Source organism: Lithobates pipiens, unplaced genomic scaffold (genome assembly GCF_037356315.1).
Source record: "Lithobates pipiens isolate NorthernLeopardFrog02 unplaced genomic scaffold, aLitPip1_a1.2 Scaffold_16, whole genome shotgun sequence".
Taxonomy (NCBI): Eukaryota; Metazoa; Chordata; class Amphibia; order Anura; family Ranidae; genus Lithobates; species Lithobates pipiens.
In genome coordinates this window covers 431,362,557-431,385,988 of record NW_027507748.1, presented here as the reverse complement: position 1 = coordinate 431,385,988, position 23,432 = coordinate 431,362,557, and the positions used below count along the sequence as shown (strand labels likewise).

Here is a 23,432-nt window from a genome sequence, read left to right as displayed (position 1 = left end):
GGTCGAAATGCGCCACAAATCCGCCACAAATCCGGCAGTAAAACGCCGCTAAAAATTTGTGGCGGATTTGTGGCGCATTTCTGCCGCTAGTGGGGCACTTTTACCCCCCACTAGCAGCCGAGAAAGGGTTAAAACCGCTGGCAATACGCTGCAATAGCGGCATTTTGCCGGCGGTATTGATTTCAATGGGGAGCAGCGGGGGAGGAGTGGTAAACACACCGCTCCTTCGCCGCTTCAAAGAAGCTGCTGGCAGGACTTTTCCCTGATGTCCTGCCAGCGCACCGCTGCAGTTTGAAAGCCCTCAGGCTTTCACACTACAGACAATGGTGTAGCTTTTTTAGGGCGGATTGCAGGTGCTATTTCTAACGCTATAGCACCTGCAAAACGCCCTGGTGTGAAAGGGGTCTGAGTATATAAGTACCCCGGGTGGGGGGTGCAAAACTTGCGATGGATCCATAATAGAGACTCCACTACCAAATGGAACCACTACAAAAATGGTAGTCTGGGTAAGCAAAAAATAAAAAAGAAATCCATCCTGTGATAAACAGAACATAGTGGCAATATAGCAATATAATATATAATATAAATGAGCATACAGGGATGCAAGTAAGTGTGGTTTCATGATTACAATATATAATTGGACACTTGGGATTAGTAACACTTTGAGTACATTAATAATTAAACTGGTATCCTACTTGTCCTGTTATAGTCTTCAAGTGTAGACTTCAAGTTGCTGCAGTCATTGCTCTCTCTAAAAAAATAGTCTCAGGTTTGCTAAATCTAATATGTATGTGAACAAAAGCAAATGCATATTTTAACTAGATACGCAGCCATACACAAAGACTACTGCTGATCATTTTTACTGCACATACTGCATGTAAAGTGCACAGACATATGAACCATACCATATGAATCCTATATTTTCTGTCAATAAAATGTCAAGTTTTAGCACCAACTTTCATATAGGACAAATTTAAAGGAAATTAAAACTCAGCAACATGAAAATCCTTTGTTACCAGTACTAGAAATCTGTATTGGATTGGAGCAGAATTAAAGGTTATGTTTTCTATGCATTTCATGAGTGCTTAGGAATCCACTTTTTGTAATAAAATATTCACTAAAGTGAACCAAATTCAACCAATGGGATGATGGCATAGCATGCGGTGATACTCCTGTAACCCCAATAATAATGCAGATCTTTGAAGCTGTGCCATGAATTCCTGTTGAGCATAGTGTAGTAAAAGATATCGTTTACTATATTCTGTTTCCCACCTTTCATTTACTTTAAAAGAAATTACTGAGATTGACAGATTGAATATATACTTTATTAAGTAAAGTTTTATAATTCCCAGTGGAAACTCATGGTGTCTATGAGAGATAAATATTAAAGTGTATTTAAAGCCAAAATGTATTTTTAGTTTGGACCTGGAGTACCAGGTTTTTACTGCTATCTGGGCCTCAACTGGAGAGATTTTCCTTCATTTTCTGACTCATTGACAACGTTTCACTTGACAGGAAGTGAGAACAAATCTGCAAGTGTTTGCATTAACACAGAACTAAAAATCTGACAGAGGCTTAGCCTTCTTTTACTCTACTAAAGAGATATTTTTTTTTTTTTGTAGTTGGAGCATTCCTCTAATTTACCTCCGGTAAAACATTGTCCGCAGGGCAGGAAGTGATGGAAAATCTCTTTGAGAGGGCTATGGATAGCAGTAAAAAAACAATTGGGTGCAGCTTGCTCAGCACTGCTGCCAGTTACAGAAAGGCTTGTATCTTTTTAATAAATTCATAACATAAATTCATGACTGGAGGAAGTGGAGGGGGTTGACATTGTTATCTCCTCCTTGTCCAATCAGAGAATGCCTTGTATTCATTGAAAAAATTCCTGGCATTCTGTTAATGGTGGCAATGCCAAGCAAGCGGCCCTCTGTAGTCAGCGTGCAGAGGGAAAGCCGCTCCGCACAGGACCCAGGAGATTGTGGCGCTCACTGTATTGATGCTGACTACTAGAGCTGCTGCACACAGAAGGCTGTTTATCTTAATGCGTAGAATGCATTAAGATAAAAAAAATAAAAAAATGCTTATACAACCCCTTTAAGATCATAGCTGGTGTTCAGCTTTAACATGTTAAAACTTAGATTATAGTGATGGGATTTACATATACTTTTTAGCTTACTGATGTAATAATTAAATATGCTATCTGGATCTTAAGTAGAGATTATGCAGCTACGGTATGTAAAATGTTTTTTCCAAGACACTGTATCTGTATACCTGGTGCTGGCAATGCAGATTTTCAAATTACAATTGTAAACATAAAGATAAATCTTCTTTGAAATTACATCTAGCCGGAAATGCTAACTTTCACATTGGTTGTGCTCTCAACCAAACTTTCAAACCATCCAATGGCTGGTTTCATAACTGATCACATGTGCGGCATTATGGCAGTTGAAGAATCATTAGAGGCCAAGATGGCAGCTTCTTTGACTGAAAACGATAGAAGGGTTTACTTCCACTTTAATTCTCCTTGTGAGTATATCTGTCTCCTGGTGATGCCCTGTCCTTGGGTAAATAGTATTGAAGCATCATTAGAGTTATGCCTAAGCAACATTAGCATGATGCAATGGGTACACTGCCTATGACCCTGCATGTTGTCCAACTCACCCAGAAGTGCTGGATAACAGGAGGCTCCTAGAGTTCTTTAGGAGAGTACACCATTATAATATATCTGCTGGAAAGGTACAGTTTAATTTATAGGTTGGTTTGGCTTTATCACTCCTATCACTCAACCTTAAAGTGGGACCTGAATTCTTACCCCATCACCATATAAAACTAAAATGAGTTCTTGATTTTTGCTGTCCTTCCCACTTAGCCCATAAGGTAAGCACTTCATTCTTACATTTAACTCTCATATCTTTTAACACTTCAAGTAAGCAACTGATTCTTAACCTTCCTCTATACTTAATCCCTTAAGTGAGTCCAACCTCCTACCCTATCACCTAACCCATGAAAACATGTCTAACTCTAACCAAACATAACTCCAGAAGTAATCCCTAAAATGAATTAATCCCTTCCTCTGTATACTCATCTTGTTCTCCTCCAAGAATCTCTAAACCAAAATCTCAAAGAACCTGTGCTGAATCACAGAAAAATGATTTTGCTTAGAAAACGGTAATTGAATATGTTGTTTCAAATGTGCACCTACTTTAGTACATGATACTATTTTCAGCAGTTGCTAAAGGCATACCTTAAAGTTCAGGAATAGTTCATCCTAAACAGCCTTTCTGATGCAAGTACTACTTCCGAAATATAGGTAAGGGCCTGTCCCGTGGGTGAGTAATTCTATAACTTTTACCACAATAATTTTAAAATGAATGAATTAACTGTTTTATATCCCATGGCAGAGATCCAACATGAAGCAACTGAAGATTAAGGAAACCACATTGTTGTAAAATTCTGCATATTACTGACTATCTTGTAACACAGAAAACCTTTTTCTCCTGCTTATTTGTACATTGTTCTGACTTTTTTGTTCATTTCAGGTTCAATTGTTAGCAGTCAAACTGACGTTAGTGCATTTCTTAAGTTCAAGAAGAAACACACACATTGTTACCATTAATACAGAGGAAATATGCTTACAAATGACATTAGCTATGCACATTATATATCAAACATGTGCTGCTACCCTGACCATTTTTCTTAGCCATATATCAGCCATCTCTGAAAATGTCAAACAAAGGCTAGAAAGCTTTGTAAATAACTATGTATCACAGACAGATGTCCACAGATGTAGAGCTGAATTGGGTCCAAATGCCAGTTGAGAATAGTCAGCTTCATTATTTCCTACAAGAATAAACATTTTGCTGCCCTCCAAATCCACTTTGCCTGCTATAATGCCTTTATACTGTGCCCTAGCAAGTCCAGTGATTCACTGCTTATTACATGCTGTCAATCATTTAAAGCTGAAATCCATATACTCACTGACCACTTTATTAGGTACACCTTGCTAGTACCAGGTTGGACCATTTTTGCCTTCAGAACTGCCTTAATTCTTTATGGCATAGATTCAACAAGGTGTTGGAAACATTCCTCAGAGATTTTGGTCCATATTGACATGAGAGCATCACGCAGTTGCTGCAGATTTGTCGGCTGCCCATCCATGATGTGAATCGCCTGTTCCACCACATACCAAAGGTGCTCTATTGGATTGAGATCTGGTGACTGTGGAGGCCATTTGAGTACAGTGACCTCATTGTCATGTTCAAGAAACCACTGGTGAGATAATTTGAGCTTTGTGGCATGGTGCATTATCCTGCTGGAAGTAGCAATCAGAATATTGGTACACTGTAGTCATAAAGGGATGAGCATGGTCAGCAACAATACTCAGGTAGGCTGTGGCATTCAAGCAATGCTTAATTGGTATTAAGGGGCCTAAAGTGTGCCAAGAAAATATCCCCCACACCACCACCAGCCTGAACCATTGATACAAGGCAGAATGGATCCATGCTTTCATGTTGTTTATGCCAAATTCTGACCCTACTATCTAAATGTTGCAGAATAAATTGGGAACTCATTAGATGAGGCAAATCTTTTACAATCTTCTATTTTTCTAATTTTGGTGAGCCTGTGTGAATTGTAGCTTCAGTTTCCTGTTCTTAGCTGACAGGAGTGGCACCCAGTGTGGTCCATTTGCTTCAAGGTTTGATGTGTATTTAAAGATGGTATTCTGCATACCTTGGTTGTAACAAGTGGCTATTTGGGTTACTGTTACATAGTTACATAGTAGGTGAGGTTGAAAAAAAAAGTCCATCAAGTCCAACCTATGTGTGTGATTATATGTCAGTATTACATTGCATATCCCTGTATGTTGCGGTTGTTCAGGTGCTTATCTACCAGTTTCTTGAAACTATCAATGCCTCCCGCTGAGACCACCATCTGCAGAAGGGAATTCCACCTCCTTGCCACTCTTACAGTAAAGAACCCTCTACGTAGTTTAAGGTTAAACCTCTTTTCTTCTAATTTTAATGAGTGGCCATGAATCTTGTTAAACTCCCTTTTTGCGAAAACGTTTTATCCCTATTATGGTGTCACCAGTATGGTATTTGTATATTGAAATCATATCCCCTCTCAAGCATCTCTTTTCCAGAGAGAATAAATTCAGTGCTTGCAACCTTTCCTCATAACTAATATTTTCCAGACCCTTTATTAGCTTTGTTGCCCTTCTTTGTACTCCCGCCATTTCCAGTACATCTTGAGGACTGGTGCCCAGAACTGGACAGCATACTCCAGGTGCGGCCAGAGCAGAGTCTTGTAGAGCGGGAGAATTATCGTTTTTCTCTGGAGTTGATCCCTTTTTTAATGCATTCCAAAATTCTGTTTTCTTTGTTAGCAGCAGCTTGGCATTGCATGCCATTGCTGAGCCTATCATCTACTAAGACCCCCCAGGTCCTTTTTCATCCTAGATTCCCCCAGAGGTTCTCCCCCCAGTGTTTAAATTGCATTCATATTTTTGCCATCCAAATGCATTATTTTACATTTTTCCACATTGAACCTCATTTGCCATGTAGTTGCCCATCCCATTAATTTGTTCAGATCTTTTTGCAAGGTTTCCACATCCTGCGGAGAAGTTATTGCCCTGCTTAGCTTAGTATTGTCCACAAATACAGAGACTGAACTGTTTACCCCATTCTCCAGGTAATTTATGAACAAATTAAATATGACTGGTCCCAGCACAGAACCCTGGGGCACCCCTGGCTATTCAGAGTACTCCCCTTTTATCACCACTCTCTGAACTCACCCTTTTAGCCAGTTTTCAATCCATGTACTCACCCTATGGTCCATGCCTACGGACCTTATTTTGTACAGTAAACGTTTATGGGGAACTGTGTCAAATGTTTTTGCAAAATCCAGATACACCACATCTATGGGCCTTCCTTTATCTAGCTGGCAACTCACCTCCTCATAGAAGGATGTATTCTGGGCCCTTTTTAAATATTGGTGCTACATTGGCTTTTCTACAATCAGCTGGTACCATTCTAGTCAGTAGGCTGTCAGTAAAAATTAGAAACAACGACCTGCCATTTAGTTGACTGAGTTGCCTTTCTATCATTTTTAATCAGTCTGCCAATTCTCCTTTGACCTTTGACATCAACAAGGCATTTTTCATCCACACAACTGCCGCTCACTGAGTATTTTCTCTTATTTGGACCATTCTCTGTAAACCCCAGAGATGGTTGTGCGTAAAAATCCAAGTAGATCAGCAGTTTTTGAAATATTCGGATTAGCCCATTTGGCACCAACAACCATGCCACGTTCAAAGTCACTTAAATTCCCTTTCTTCCCCATTCTAAAGCTCGACTTGAACTTCAGCAAGTTGTCCTAACCATGTCTAGATGCCTAAATGCATTGAGTTGCTGTCATGCGATTGGCTGACTAGCAATTTGAGTCACCAAGCAATTGAACTTCAGCAAGTTGTGTAGCTAATTTTAGGTGTTTTATTCTAATATTAGGTGTACCTAATAAAGGGACCGCTGTAAATGCAGACTGTTATACCTGCCAAAGGATTTGTATTTCTATCCAGCTAGTTCTGTGATTTACAATGTTACACAGCACAGCCCTGTCTGTCGGTTCAGAAGACCTGATTTTTCTTTGCTATAATTAATTAGCAATTACAGATCCTTCCCCTGCAGGTGATTTTACAGTACATTAATAAGCAGGAAAGTTATTAAATTGTGTCTCTGTCACTTTACTTTTGCTCCTTGCAGCATAATCCTTGTTAACACATAAGCAGTGCAGCACAACCGGATCATGATGTTGCGTCTCTCCTTCCAGAGTGTTGTACAGGGGATACCATACCATACAACTACTGCTTGTATTAAAAAAAATGAAGAACAAAAAAAACCCCACAAAACTAAATTTAATGATGGTTTTAATCAATTGAACTCTAGAACCTGTATAAACCTTATGGAGGAATTTCTACATTCCACTATGGGCCTGCTATTACTTAAAGCGGAACTTCAGTCATTTTTTTGAACTTTCCATCTATGAAATCTTCTGCCCTTGTTGTTTTAACTTTGTATAGTAAAACTTTTTTTTTCTACCAGTAAAGACCTTATACAGCCTACTTCCTGTTTCTTGTCTGGTCATTAGCCTAGGCTTTTGACATCATGCACATCTCTCTCTCTCTCTCACTCTTGTGAGAGTTTGCCAGGAAGGGAAGGGAAATGAGTCATAAGAGGGCCGATGAAAGCTGCAGGGCTGCAGAGTGGGAGGTGTGCCTCTGTGTGTCTGTGTAAATCCAGGAAGTGAACAGACAGCAGCTTCAGCTGCCCACAGTTAAAATGGATGCAGCCAGACTTAGCAGAGGGAGATTTCTGCAGCATATTTGGTAAGTACAGAATCACACTATATATAAAATAATATGCAAAGTGGTTGAAGGGAAGCTTCGGAATGGCAAAGATGATTTTATTACAAATTATGTGAGCAGACTGCAGTTCCTCTTTAAGATAACCATGTAATACGTTGTCTTTTTGTGGACAAACTTGTTTTTTTGACAATAATGTAATGCAGGTTATTTTATATTCTACTGTATGTAACACAGACAAAAACGTAAAAAAAAGGTAAAAATTATCCCTTTTGGACAATGTTCTTGTCCTTTAAATAGAATACTTTTAAAATAAAGTAGTTTTTCTGTAAATGAAAATTATACAGCCAGGCAAAGTTATTTGGAAATAAAAAAGTTTTTTTTTTTTAATTTTTCATATTTTGTACGCAGTACCTAAAAAGAATAACAATCAAAACAAATGGGGAAAAAATACACTGGTAAAAAAATGAAAAATGGGCATAAAAATGATAGCTAAGGGGAGAAGGTAAGGAGGGAGTTAATTAGGTTTTATTAGATTAAGGGGTTAAATTGGAATACATTTCAAAAATGTTTTTACTTGTAAGGTCTATTTAAATAATGTGATGTGCAAATCAAAGGTCAAACTATCTGCATATGAATAAAATAATAAATATAATTTAACAATACTTTTTTACATTGTATTAACTCAATGACACCTGCAGACTATCTACAAGTGTCATATTACACAGGATTTATATGCATTTTGACAGCTGGTAATTGCCAGTAAACGCAGTAGCAAAGGCAGGGGAGCTGGACACAAATTATGCTTTGTTGCAGCTTTTTTATGACTTATCTGGTACGTTTAAAATTATCAAGTGTTTAATGAATACGGAACACAATTCATTTTTGTCTTCTATAGATGCCTGGAGTAAAGCTTTAATTTTAGCTAGCAGATGAGATGTAGAAACAGCAAAAATAGTTTGTCCGTCACTGGAATCTCCTTGAAAACTGTGCAGCACAGGAAAGGGTTAAAAAGGAGCTCAAGGTTTGGTCTGAACACAAGTTTGACTTGAACATTTGCTGTTCTGACGTTTGTCCCAACACCAGACAGTATGTGAACACTTGAATAGGTAACAAATAGAAACAGAAAAGGATGTTGTTATCTTTTTATCAATAAATATAGTGTAGTATCTGTATCTGAGAGACAATATTCATAAATATTGTGCAGTGGCTGGACAGTATGTAAGCTGTTTGGTAAATCCACAACATAAGAATATAATATTAGGCAGGTTTTATCTTGAAATAAACATTATATGTTATTATCTGTGAGACAAAAGCCAAATTGTGTTTGAGTAATGGAGCACCAGAATAGACTGCAAATGTTGAGGTGTGTTGGATTTACTCAGCAGAAAACTAGACATTTGGAACTGAGGATCAACTGTGAAAACATTGTGTGGCACCTTTACAGTACATTGGCACTGGAATAGGCTGTAAACTTTGAGCCACATTGCAGGATTTACCCTGCAGTAAACAGTAGACATTTGGAAGCTGAAGTCCAGCTGATGAAAGATTGAGTGGCAACTTTTCATTGCTAATCCAGGACTGATTTATTTTACCCATGCTGCACTGTCAGGGGACAGGAGTATTCACCTCTCTGTAACAACCTCCTGCTTGGAGTGTCCATATCTGCCCTAGACTCAATCTAGTCTGCATTTACATGATTTAGGGACTGCTTGTGAGTGCTGCCTGCGGTCAGGCCTAGCCACTGTGGTTTAAAAAAAATCTTTGAAAAGCTGCACTGATGCAGGCACTGCTGCTCTTGCATTTCAAAAATCAGAGCAACAGATGCTTCTTGGCCATCAGAGCAGATTTTGCTATTATTAAAAAGTGAGGTAGAGGTTGTTACAGAAAACCTCCTCAAACTGTTGCATTTGGTCTGATTCTGGGTTGGTGGAAGCAGGTCAGCCATTTTACCATTGTATCTGGGATCTAAGAGGACGGCCACTGAGTAGAGGTCCCTCTTTTTGATGACATGAATCATGGGTTGGTTGAGCAGATATTTAACCATAAAAGACCCCATTGGCCACAACCAACCAGATAATTCACAGATATAATAATTAAAGTGGAAGTAGTAAACGCTAGTTAAACTATGCTTAAAAATGCTACCCCCCCCCCCCCCCCCCCATTCAGCATAGCCTGTATAAACATGATATGTGTAAAAAATTATTTTTAATCTGGTCTGGTCACATTATCCAGCAGCCGTGTAAGGCATTCTCAGAGCTATGACATCACCTTCTGGCTTCCATTGTGCCTCTGTTGTTGTCGCTCCTCTCCCCTTCAGCAGCCACTCGTTGACACAGGGAAGCTGGAGCTTAGCTTATGGATCAAGTGACTGGACTGGATTAAAAAAAAAAAATGGTATGTACACAGATTTCTTTTATACAGGCTATGTAGCATAGGTAGGAAGAGGGTGGAGGCAGCATTTTTATGAATAATTGTAATTAGCTTTGTCTTTCCCTTTAAGGGTTTTCTAGCTGTTTTTCCACCTATGGAAACAATTTTGTATCACAAAAATATATGCAAAAGTCAGACTTTTCCCCTAAAGCAGGTATTTCATACTTAAATGAAACAGAGCGCAGAAATGGTTGGAATAAATTGTAAGAAGCTGTATTTTGCCTTCTGAGGGTCACACCTACGGAATTATAGAAACAGAGAGCACTATGGTAATCAACATTATACAGTACCTCATGTAAAATTTGCCGTCATTTACCGCGGCCATGGTGCAATTTTGCAGCGGTTCTGTCACGTTTTGTATTTCCCGCGGCCGGAAGTCAAAACGTTCCTTCTTCTGCGTTCAGGAGAGGAAAATTGAGGGAGGTTGAACCTCACCTAATTGCCACAGCTCTCAAACATGCTAAAAGCCTATGGGTACATTGACACATAGGCTTTTATGGAGTTGAGTTTAGGAGCTTTGGCAAAAAACATCAAAAGCTCTTAAACTCAAGTTTAGGAGCTGCTAGTGTACATGAATCCTTCAAGTACTAAATGCAACTTACAATATGTATCTCCTAGAAAGGGTACATAAAACAAATGTAAATCTGCAAAATTAATTTTGTGAATTGTAGTATTTATTAACTTAAGCTGAGCTTGGGCCTCATTCAGTTTAATTTCTTAAACCCAAAACCATAAATGTGTTAAATTGCAGCTTACCAATCCTTAGATTTAGTATTAGTATTAGTTTTATTTAGGCATTTTTTTTTTTACTTTGACCTGGTAATCACCCAGTAACACACCTCTTTGTGGCCAAGCTCACTCTTCCACTGTATGTATGGATAATCAGCAACAACAGCACTCTTGGACAGCAGCACTGTCAACCTATAAAGAGGGTATTGTTAGATTTACTTTTTCATAATTACAGCCTAACTCCATCTAACTCTTTTAAAGCATTTCCAAAAAAGTTTATTTTTCCTTTTGGGATAAAGGTTTACACTAAATGAAAAAAGCTGACCATTGTAAGCATGGACATTTTTGTAGGACAACTTTGCCTGTTAAAGGAAATTAAAAAAATAACAGACTTACAGACAGGAGAGTGCTGCATGCCTGCCTTAAGAGCTTTTTTATAATGAGGATTATTATTCTGTCTGACCAGTGACTACAAGCGATTGGGACCTCTATAGACTTGCCATCCTCCAGACTCCATGATTGATGAGAAGCACAATCCTAAAGAAATAACCAAACATAATGCCTAACTTTGCCCAAAGATGGCAGGTTAACCTCCCTGGCGGTACAATTATTTCGAATTTTAGGTGCTAAAAGCGGTACCATTATTTTGCATGAAAATTTGGCGTTTTATATTGTAGTCCTGTAATTCTTAGGAATAACTCTCTTAAATCTGTCCAAACCAGAGTCTAGCAGACATCCCGGGTATGATAAAGTTTGAAAAATGAAATCATAAATTATAATATAATAAATAACTATAAATAATTGTACCAAATAATAATATAACAATAATAAAAATTATTCAATAATGTAATCAAATCAAAAACACTGAAATTTGCTCAGTTGCAGAATTGTCACTGTCATTACTTTTCAGTATTTGATGACGGATCTCCCCACAAATCGCTATCGCTCAATTCTGCAAGTGATTACAATTTATTATTGCCGTTTTCTAGCTGGTGTAAAACCATTTTTGATGTAAAATGACAGTTTGGTTGCTATGGACAATCTCCAGTTTCCAGGCATAAAGAACAGTTTTTATTATATAAAACTGCATGCAGGGCACTGGACAGACCACTAGGGACAAAAAGGATGTGAAATATTTACATACAGCAATGTAATCTGTAAGATTACATTATACTGTATGTATACTGTGTGTTTTCACTTTTTGAATTTGGCGCCGTTCTCCGTCCCCGTGCGTCGCAATGCTCGCAGGGCACGGAGATCGGCTCCGTGATAGATCGAGCGAGGCACGGCTCGCTCGTACAGCGGGGAGACAGCGCTGGATCCGAGGGAGAAGGTAAGTTAACCTCCTCCTGGATCCAGCGATGCAGTCCCGAGTCTGGCTCGGGGTTACCGCTAATGGTACAAAAATTCCACCCCGAGCCAGACTCGGGAAGACCGTCAGGGGGGTTAACTTGTAAAACAGCAAGGCCCCCAGCTTTACTAATTTACATCATAACAACAAAACCAATGCCAGCCACAGTTATACTGTGAGGACACTGAACAGTACATGTCAATGGCCCAAAAAGCCTGTCCTTACCATGAGTGCTGGACATGCGTTAGACTAGCCCAAAAACCGAACTGAAGGCCTAGACCAGTTATGGTGAACCTTGGCACCCCAGATGTTTTGGAACTACATTTCCCATGATGCTCAACTTCACTCCAAAACATCTGGGTGCCAAAGTTCGCCATCACTGGCCTAGAACATTAAATAAACTTTACCCGCTGGCAAGATAAAACCACCAATAAAGCTGTGATCGCCAGTGGGTGGTCTACCCTTATGAGGGATAAAGGTCTTCAGGTCAGTAGAGGCTACACACACCTTGACTGGAGTTCAGACACAACCCCTTAAGACACAAAACCCCATAGCAGCAAATCACATCTGAACTACTTCAAGCTTATCTGCATTATTGTTATGAACCACTCTAATGAGCCATGTTTCCATCAGTCAAGACTCTTTAACGAGGAGCTCATGAGCTTTTTGCTAATAGTAAACTATTCTAATTTTGGCGATGAACATTCTGAACTATTATTTTGCATTTTAGATGACAGTACAATCATTAATTAGTATCACAAACCCGAAAGCAATTGACTCTTTGAAATTTCTCTGCAAAGAAATGTATTTGCGTTGTACTTTTTATATTTGAAACGTAGCTATTTGTGTAGCATCTTGTGCCCACACTGTTCACATTTCTTTTTACCAACTGTCACTGCTTATTTTGTTGTTTCTTCCTTTCTATATCTGTCACCATCATCTGTTGTTTTCTTGTATACACTAGAAATCTGTTTCCATTTACTATTTTCTAATGAATTTTAATATTCTTTTGATTGTTCTTTTATTTCCATGTTCCAAGCAGGACTCTACATCAATATCAAACCATGTCTATAAATCTGTTTCTAACTAACACTGCTGGGCTACTAAAGAACACAGCGGCGGACCTGATTTACTAAGTGTGAAGCTAGGTAGAATGCAATGAAGTGAAATGTAGTGGACCTATGTTTACTTCAGACGTCCAATCAACTCACATAATTGGATGTATGAAGCGAACACAGGTGAACTTCACTTAGCTTCACACAAGTTCAGAAAGCCTGATATGTTCAGGGCATATTGCAATATTGAAACTATTTTAATGAACGATTCTGCATAAAAGCTATCGTTTTGTTAAAATTTTAGAATTGCAGTCCTATAAAAATTATAGAGCACCTGAAAAAAAAAAAATAAACTAACCTGGACATTTGGACATATCTTGAAATTGAGTGCTGGTTTCAAGTCTACGGTTAGTTAACATTCACTATTAATAGAAGCAGTAACAGTAGATAATATATATATATATATATATATATATATATATATATATATATATATATATATATATGAAAGTGCACTTGGAAGTGTAGTTGCTGTAGATCTGAGGGGGACATGCAAGGAAAATAAAAGACAGCATTTTAGCTTGCACATGGTGGGATGATAAAATCAGCAGAGCTTCCCCTAATTTCAGATCTACCCCTCAGATTTACAGCGACTGCACTTCCAAGTGCACTTTGCACGTCTAGTTTGCACTTGTAGTGCAAAGTGGATTTGCCTTTCGTAAATAACCCTCATTATATTGCGTACTAATCCTTAAAGTGTTACTAAACCCAGGACCCTGCATTCACTTTATCTGGTCTCCCACAGTACACAGAACATGGAAATGCAATTATTTTAGTACATATAAACTGCTAAATACCTTTTCTCATCAGCAGAATATAGCAATCTTGTGGCTTCTATCAGTGTCTGGCCAAGCACTGATTAAAGCTTGTAGGAGGAGTTTTTATTCTACTCTGATTGTCCTATAAGGCTGCAGGACCCCTGACCCTCTGTCTGGACAGTGCTGATTGACCCTGTACTGATCACATGCACCCTCCCAAGAAAAAAAAAAACCTCTCTGACAATACACACCAAACTGAGATTGTGCAGTTTGTCCCCTAGACTCTATCCTATTAGGAGATGGTTTGGTGACTGTGGAAGAAGGAGAGAATCAGACAAGACAAAATCAAACAGCCTTTTTGCACATTGTAGATGATTAAACCCTTAGGTTTCACAGTGAGTATAACAAGCATGCTTACTACATATACAGACTGATTTTACTGTTGTGGGTTTAGTAACACTTTAGCCACTTCAGCCCCGGAAGATTTTACCCACTTCCTGACCAGGCCATTTTTTGCGATACAGCACTGCGTTGTTTAACTGACAATTGTGCAGGTGTGCGACGCTGTACCCAAATAAAATTGATGTCCTTTTTTTCCCAAAAATAAACCTTTCTTTTGGTGGTATTTTATCACCTCTGCGGTTTAAAATTTTTGTGCTATAAACAAAAAAAAAGAGCAGCAATTTTGAATAAAAAACAATAGTCCTTACTCTCTGTAATGTAAAAAATCTAATTTCAAACTTCATCAGTTTGGGTCAATATGCATTCTGCTACATATTTTTGGTAAAAAAAAAAATCCCAATAAGAATTTGATTGGTTTGCGCAAAACTTATCACGTCTACAGACTATGGGTTAGATTTATGACTTTTTACTAGTAATGGCGGTGATCACTGATTTTTAGGAGGCCTACGACAATGTGGTCGACAAATCTGACCCTAAGTGACACTTTTTGGGGACCAGTGACACCAATACAGTGATCAGTGCTAAAAAAAATGATCCCTGTATAAATGACACTGGCAGGGAGGGTGTTAACACCAGGTGCAATCAAGGGGTTAAGTGTGTCCTGGGGAGGTGCTTTCTAACTGTGGGGGGGGGGGGGGGTGTTACACTGGAGGAAAACAGAGAGTTTGTGTTTCTCTCTCTTTTCCTGACTGGCAGATCAGCGGTGTGCCTTGTTTACATAGGCACACTGCTGCTCCATGTTTCCTGTGAATGATCGGTGGGTCAGGATGGCCATCGCGGCTGCTGGATCCTCTGATTGGCTCCCGCTGTGTCCAATCACCGGGAGCTATGCTACGGCGGCGAGCGTGTGCTCCTTACACCGCAGGCACAAAATCACGTACAGGTACGTGATTTTGCACAGCTGGGCCTCCCTGCCACAGTATATGTACAGTCGGCGGTCCAGAAGGGGTTAAGTGAGGTGCCTTTTTCTGTATTTTCACTTGATAATTCTGTACATAACACACTTCCTATCCTTGGGTAGCTACATTCACTCCTCCACTGTACCTATGGAGGGAGCCAAGTCATCACCAAGACTGGACTCCAAACATGTCTGCCTTTGTTTATCTTCATAGAGCTGAAAAGGATCCTGCATTTCTGGCAAGATCAACAGGTATTTTCTGTTCTTGCTGAAATAGTGTTTTACTTGAAAAAGAAAGCAAATGCAACTGCCACATCTAAAGACAGGTAAGCCACAGTGTATTACATTTTTGTTTTTGGGTTTAGTTATCCTTTTCAGGACTCTCCGGTAAACACAAGCAGAGACTATTATTCATTCCTTCACACTAATACAATGTTGGATGGATAGCATTACCCGTCATGGATGTGCAATAGGAAAAAAACTTGATTAATATCTGAAGAAATTCAAAGGAATTAGGAGAATATACCACTTCATCACATAACAAAATCAAATACATGTATAACAAAGTGCAAACAAAAGATAACAAAAGTAATGTGGGGTTCCTTGTAAAATCATCTGCAACATAAATAGCCCAAAATCCATGGATAAATATTTATGCCAGGTGTCAAGAAATTCCATTCCCACTGACAAACACACTAATGTACTGGACTGGTCTCAGGTGATACACAGAGATACAACAAATCCTACACAATTTCTACCTGTCTCTTCTCTACATCCATAAAAAGTCCACAATTTAAAAAAGCTTGTCTGAGCTGTCAGAAAAAAGGGAGGAGCGCTCTGAGTGCTGATTGGATGGAAGGGACACACCCCCTTTACACAGCACACAGGAATAGAGCTGAAGCTGTCAATTAGCAGGAGATTCCTTCCCTGTCACCCTTTTTTCTCCTGGTGTCAGGAAAACTTGTTAGAAGTGATTCATGCTGATAGCAGAGGAACGAAGCAGCAGACAGATATTACACTCAGTACTCTTAATTAAGACAATTACATGCTCTGGAGGGCTATGCTTTGTTCATATTTCATGTCTGAGGTTTATAACCTCTTTAAAGCTGAACTCCAGGACACCTAAAAATTCTCTCTTGCAATGGGGCTACGCCTTCTAAGGGATCTGGTAAAGTCGATTTACTTACCTGATCTTCAGCTCCTGTAGGCTCCTTTGCACTGCTAGACTGGACCCCTTAGCCTTTTCATCCTTATGCTCAAGTGATCTAAGGACCTCTGATGTCATCAAGACCATGGGACATGAGGATGCCAAAGGTCAGTCCACTACTGGAGCATGAGGGGAGTGCCATCTGCCAGGGATGTAGAGGATAAGGTGTGTAAAATTGCTTTTTCTGTTCCCCTAGACCAGTGGTCTCCAGACTACTTTATCGGGCCTTTGGGAATTCCTCCTACAGGTATGAAGCACTTTTCCTCCCATTGATACAGATGGGGCACCATTCCTTCCACTGATACAGATGGGCCACTATTCCTTCCACTGACATGGATGGGGCACTATTCCTTCCACTGATACAGATGGTGCACTATTCCTTCCACTGACACGGATGGGGCACTATTCCTTCCACTGATACAGATGGTGCACGATTCCTTCCACTCATACGGAATGGGTACTATTCCTCCCACTCATATGGATGGGGTACTATTCCTTCCACTGACACCAATGATGGGGCACTATTCCTTCCACTGACACAAATGATGAGACACTATTCCTTCCACTCATACGGATGGGGTACTATTCCTTCCACTGACACCAATGATGGGGCACTATTCCTTCCACTGACACAAATGATGAGACACTATTCCTTCCACTCATACGGATGGGGTACTATTCCTTCCACTGACACCAATGATGGGGCACTATTCCTTCCACTGACACAAATGATGAGACACTATTCCTTCCACTCATAGGGATGGGGCACTATTCCTTCCACTGACACAAATGATGGGGCACTATCCCTCCCATTGACACTAATGACGGGGCACTGTCCCTTCCACTGACACCAATGATGGAGCACTATTCCTTCCACTGACACCAACCACAGGGCACTATTCCTTCCACTGACACCAATGATGAGGCACTATTCCTCCCACTGACACCAATGATGGGGCACTATTCCTCCTACTGATACCAATGATGGGGCACTATTCCTCCTACTGATACCAACAATGGAATTCCCTTCCTCTCACTAATACCAACGATTGGGCACTATTCCTTCCACTGATACCAACAATGTGACACTGTTCCTCCCACTGATACCGATGATGGGGCATTATTGCTCCCACTGACACCAAATGATAAGGTATTATTCCTATTACTAATACCCATTATGGAACACAACTCCTCCTCCTACTGACTACAGACGCTATGTATTTTTTTATTCCCGCCGACCACCATCCGCCCCCCTAAAGTCTGAAGGACAGTAGGCTGGCCTTTAGTTAAAAAAGTTAGGGGACCCTTGCCCCAGGCTAAACAAGCAGTTAACCCTTGCAGTGCAAGTGCAGCCCCACTGCAAGGGAGACTTTTTAGGTACCCTGAAGCTGAACTTTAAAGCCTAAAGCCTACACCCAAAGCAATCATTTCCCAATGCATGTCTGGTGCCCTGCAATTGCTACTATTGCAAATACAGTCTGATGATTCATCTATTTTCTAGGCCATTTAAGGACTGACATGGACAGCAGTGTAGTCATACAAAACTGTCACAACTCACCCTAAGAATCTGCATGTGATATAATGTAAAACCAGACTCGGAACGGCAATCCTAATATTTTTTCTATTTTATCTCTGTTTACTTATCATGGACACACTGCTCTGAAAGGAGGTAGTTTATGCAACATGCCAAGAAATATGATGTCATTGTGGACTTTTTGCTTTCTGCTTTCCTTTTTATCTTGACTTCAGCACTATGTCCTGGCAAGCTTGATAAGAAAATGTTTGCGAATCATATACCAGACGTAAAACACCAACAGGCTTAACCACAGACCTCAATAAATAACACTAGTGAACATTACGCCAGACACAAAAGCAACATAAACTTCACTTTCTCTGCACAAGACAACTAATGGCCCATACACACGATCCAAATATCGTACGACTTTTTTTGCTTAATAGTCACAAGTAGAAATTTAATAGGTTACTAAAGTCCTGAAAATTCTCGTATAACAGAAAAAAAAAATCAGAAGTGATGTCATGTGTTGTAATGTATTTTTATTGTATTTTTCGGAGGACAACTGTACTGACTAAACGAAAATTGTACGATCTGGTTTCATACGAGAAAAATTTTCGTGCTTGCCCAATCTAATAATATCGGATGAATTGTCGCGATCGGCTCTTGAAAAGCTCTATACTAGCGATCCGATTATCGTACGATCGCGTCGAAAGCGGTATTTTTCGTCTGATTTTCGGATTGTGTGTACGGGCCATAAGGCCCCTTTCACACAGGTGTTCTGATGAGATACACCTATCAGTTTTTCAGGCAGACCTGATCGGAAAGGTCCATGGAGCCCTATATACAGGTGGATGGAAATGGACTTGTGCCTGTTTACATCTGCCTACCTTTTAGTCTGATCAGGTCTGGAAAAGGTCAGCAGGGTCCGTTTACACCCCGCCACCCATAAAGCTCAGTGGGGTCTGCCCGAGTCTGCATAAACTGAGTGGGCACAGATGTGACATGCGCCCCGCTCTGCTTTGATCAGCACGGGATATGCTCACAGATCTCAGGCTGATCAAAGTGGATTCTGTTCTAAGTTGTCCATTAAAATACAATTTGATGTGACGCTTGGCCTCAAATATTCTATGACTGGTAGGTATACATGATTGCAATTAAAATATCTATAAAGACATATATTCTGTTATTGTGCAGCTAATACATGATTATGTTTAAAGTACTGTATATCAATTAAATTCTCATATTTTCTCCATTTAGAGCTGTTAAATATACCCTTATGTCATGTACACACGACCAGACTTTTCGACGGACTGAATTTTGTCGGACTTTTCGACGGACATTCGACTAACTTTTGATTGACTTCCGTTGAATCGGACTTGTCTACACACAATCACACCAAAGTCCGATGGATTCGTCCGTGATGACGTACGACCGGACTAGAATAAGGAAGTTCATAGCCAGTAGCCAATAGCTGCCCTAGCATCGGTTTTCGTCCGTCGGACTAGCATACAGACGAATGGATTTTTCGACCGGACTTGAGTCCGTCAGAAAGATTTGAAACATGTTCTAAATCTAAAGTCCGTCTGATGTACACGCATTAGTAGTGTTTTGTTATATCTATTCAATAAGGGCACTAAATACCTGTTAATCTGAAGTGTGCTGGAATTACAGAATGCCTATCCCCTATGTTATAGGGAAGTTAGGTGTAGAAGGTATTCTTCCGTCCTAACACACTTCTTGCTCTAAGGTGACAACACTGCCTCTCTGTGAATAAAGTACGATGAGTGTTGTCACCCTTGGACAGGAAGTGCTTTACTATCTAGATCACAAGGTAAAGAAAGGGAAATTAGTCAACCTTTTGTGTTCTTGGATTCAGACATAAAGCATAATTTCACATTTTTCTATCTTTTTTTGAATGGAGGTTACATTTTGTAGGTAGGGACCCATAATGGAAGTTTCCTAAGCATTTTTGGGAGCCAAAGTTATTAGTTTCTCCACATTCTATTAGATTATAGCCCTACCCCAGTATTATGATATGGTGACGGTTTGTCTCCCAGGCACATGGCACAATGATACTTGTAGGTAGATTCAAAACAATTTTTCAATGGAGTCGTCTTTGTACAAAACGTGCAAAACTTTTTAACAATTAACCATTGCAAAAAATGTCTTCTTCCTTATTGATTGTAGTGCATAAAGTATTTTTGAAACCAGTTATGCATTTGTATTATCCAGGTGATTTTGCAAACGTTTTGTATGATAATTTGATATGTTTTTGGTCAGCAAATTGATGAGCTTACATACAAATTAGTGGCTAGTTCTTATATTCAACATCCCAATGCACTGATAGATCAGTTGCTAAAGCTGGCCATAGATGGATCAAATCTTGGCCAGTTCAGCAGGAACCAGCTGGGATTTGACCTATCTATGGGCAGGCTGGTTGTACTGAAGTTTATCCATCGATCGACTTCAGTACAACCAGCCTGTTGTATTTTTTTCATGCAAACACTTCCAGCAGTTACAGCTGCCAACAGTGATCATTGTGTTATGCCAGCAAGGAAAGCTTCCCGCCAGCAGAACACAATAGTGCCGTCGGAGGGATTCCCTCATCAACACTGACTACCCATGGTGGTAGGAACGAAAATTGCAAAATCTATGAGCTGCTTAAGGCTGCCCATACATTATACAATTTTCTTGTACATTTTTTCTTTAGATTTACCAAAACCATATAATATGAGGTCAAACCTAAAAACATACAATTTGTGTGCAATCAGGCAGGCCCTCGCATTACATATTTGAAGGTAAATCTACAGGAGATTGAGCAAGAAAATGTTATAATGTATGCCCAGCCTTAGCCCTTGTACACACGGTCGGACATTCCGACCACAAAATCTGATTTTTTTAGATGGATTCTGTCCGAAACTGGTGTTGCATACACACGGTTGGACAAAGTTGAGAAAATCACGTTCGTTCGTGATGACGTTCATTCGTTAGGATGGGACTACGTTCAGGCTAGTAGCCAATAGCTTTGGTCTCGTAATTTGATCTGAGCATGCGTGGAACTTTGTCCAATCGGAATTCTCCACAAACAATCAGACAAAGTCCGATCGGATCATGTTGTCGTAAAATTTTATATCCAGCTCTCAAACTTTGTTGGTCAGACATTCCGACGGAAAAAGTCTGATATAGCCCACACACTGTCGGATTATCCAACAACGCGGTCCAATCGGACATTTTCCGCCGGAATGTCCGATCGTGTGTACAAGGGCTAAGAAGTAACAAGATTCAATGAACTGTGAATTTCCTCTTACAACTACAAAAGCTTAGCCTGGGTTCACACTTGTGTGGTATGGAACTCTGCATGTGATTCGGACTGCACGTAAAAAGGTGCAGGCATCCTTTTTGTTTAACCACACCGGTATCAGGTCGCGTGGGTGTTCCCAAAACAGTTTGCGCTGCATTTTGGGACCTGTTTTGGGGGTGCCAGTCATTTAACATTGATACTGGTGGCAAATTGCATGAACTAAGTGCAATTTCAATCCAGTGTGGGAAATGCTCAGGATTCGCTGCGTTTCCAGTACCGCATATATTTCAAATAGTTAAGGTGACACTAAACAAGATAAAAATAAATCAAAAATAATCCATACACATGCACCACCTGAAAGTCCTGCTATAGTTACTGACTTTTTATCTACAGTATATACTAATGTCAACATGTAGATAATGGTTCACCTGCTTTGCCATATTTATGGAGCCTATACGGATATAGACGTAAGATCAGATGTGTGCTATCTATTTATTTAAGCGGTATTTTTGTTTATAAAAGGGGGATTAGACAGGAGCCTTATCTTTATGCCCAGAGTACACACAAATTGGCTATATACACAGTAGCTGCAGATACATTGCAGCAAGTGCTTGAGGGCTTGTATTCGCAGGCTGTAATTCCCCACATTCATTCAACCTCAGCCAAAGAGCTGATGATGAGCACCGCCTCGCCTGGATAGGAAACTAAACTGTAGATTCAGCTGCTTTATTAGGAATGCAGCAATCAAAACAGGCAATTAATTATCGGCCGAGGATTAAAGAGTCAACAACCTTTAAAGGAACAATATAAAAAAAAGGGGGGGAGGTGGATTTTACATCTGAAAATGATAGCTTGTATTAAATGGTAGATATCAAGCCAGTTTTATACAATATACGTTCCATATATTAAAAAAAACAAACGCCAAGAGGCTACCAAATGTAGTTATGACACTACAAATCTTAGACTAACTCAACGGCCCTAGGGACGTTCGTGTTAGCTGAGACTTGTAGTTCTACAAAAAGCAGGACATATTACGCCATTGATTTTGAGCAATGTCAAACACTTTTTTCAGACAGTGACAGTGCAGATAGAATATATATTTAGTAAAATGGACTTACCAGATGAGACCTTCAGTGTATTTCAAAGAAGGTATGAGCGCTGACCATCCAGTGTTTTCATAGGCGTTCTTTTCTGATACCAGGCTGGCTCTGTCTTTGTGACCAAGTTCTCATCTGTGCCAGGCTGTGACCAGTCCTTTGAGGTCCCTATTATTTCCAGGTAATGTTGCAGACCTAAGTGTGTTCACTACGTCTCTCTCCGAGCAGTACACATGCTTTGCAAAAAGTGATTAAACTTAGCCTGGAGAGAGCAGAGTTTTTTTTTTTTTTCTTCTTCCCCCTTTTAATGTATACATGTAAACTCTCTGACACCACCTAGAGGCTTACCTGTCTTCTCTTCATCTAGGCTTCCTTTAAGAAAGAAGAAGAAGAAAAAAAAAAGAAATACCGGTTTGCTGCAAGGGATGTATTATATCATAAAGAGCTGTCTGTATAATTGTAGCCTAAAGAGTTAGGAAGCTTTGGCACAATTAAAAGGGGTTTTCCACCATATTCCGAACCTGAATGATCACGCAGCTTTCCTTTTAAGTATGCCCACTTTTTAAAGTCATTAGCATAAAGCTTTTTACTAAAACAACACCTTGAGAATTAGTACGGCTGTTCCTTGAACTCTGACCACAGGTTATTTTTGCACACGGATAAAAAAAGAAAATGCTTTGTGTTCAAATGCCTGGTCATACGTGTATTCCAGTCCTAGCCAGTAGATTATTATTATAGAGAATTTATATAGCGCCAACAGTTTGCGCAGCGCTTTACAACATTAGGGATAGTACTGTAACAAATTTTACATGCAATATAAAATATACAAATATAAAAAAAAAAACAGTTTGCCTGAAAGCACTCTAATATCTATTTTTTAACAATCAAAAATGTAAATGCCCATGAACGTTCTACAGCTCACAGTTAAGCAGGAGTGTAATTGCAGACTAGGGAGCCATGTAGGAACATTTTGATGAGTCCCAAAATTCCTGTCCGGGTGTCATAGGCAGGGGGGGTCTTCTGAATGCACTGTGCAAGTTCATAAGTTGGACCCCTTACCTGAGAAAAAGAAAACGTGGGACACTGCGGAAAAAAGTGTGCACACAGTTTGCGCTACATATTGAGCGTTATGGTGCATAAAACCTGACTGCCTAGCCAAAAACAACAGCATATAGGAGATGCTTCTATCTGTCCCTTGCTATCTC

At 39.7% G+C, this 23,432-nt stretch overlaps 1 protein-coding gene across 6 annotated transcripts in view; it reads right to left on the bottom strand.

Annotated features, from left to right (window-relative positions):
- EDAR (ectodysplasin A receptor) overlaps positions 1-22,802 on the bottom strand; it is a 163,038-nt gene extending 140,236 nt beyond the window's left edge. For 4 of the 6 annotated variants that reach the window (XM_077482599.1, XM_077482594.1, XM_077482603.1 and 1 more), the window contains exon 1: positions 22,249-22,799. The gene's annotated coding sequence lies outside the window, so the exon portion shown is untranslated. Of the gene's footprint in view, positions 1-10,632; positions 10,715-22,248 lie in introns of all 6 variants that reach the window. The other 2 variants (XM_077482605.1, XM_077482587.1) reach the window with 2 other exon arrangements.
- Positions 22,803-23,432: the final 630 nt, after the last annotated feature.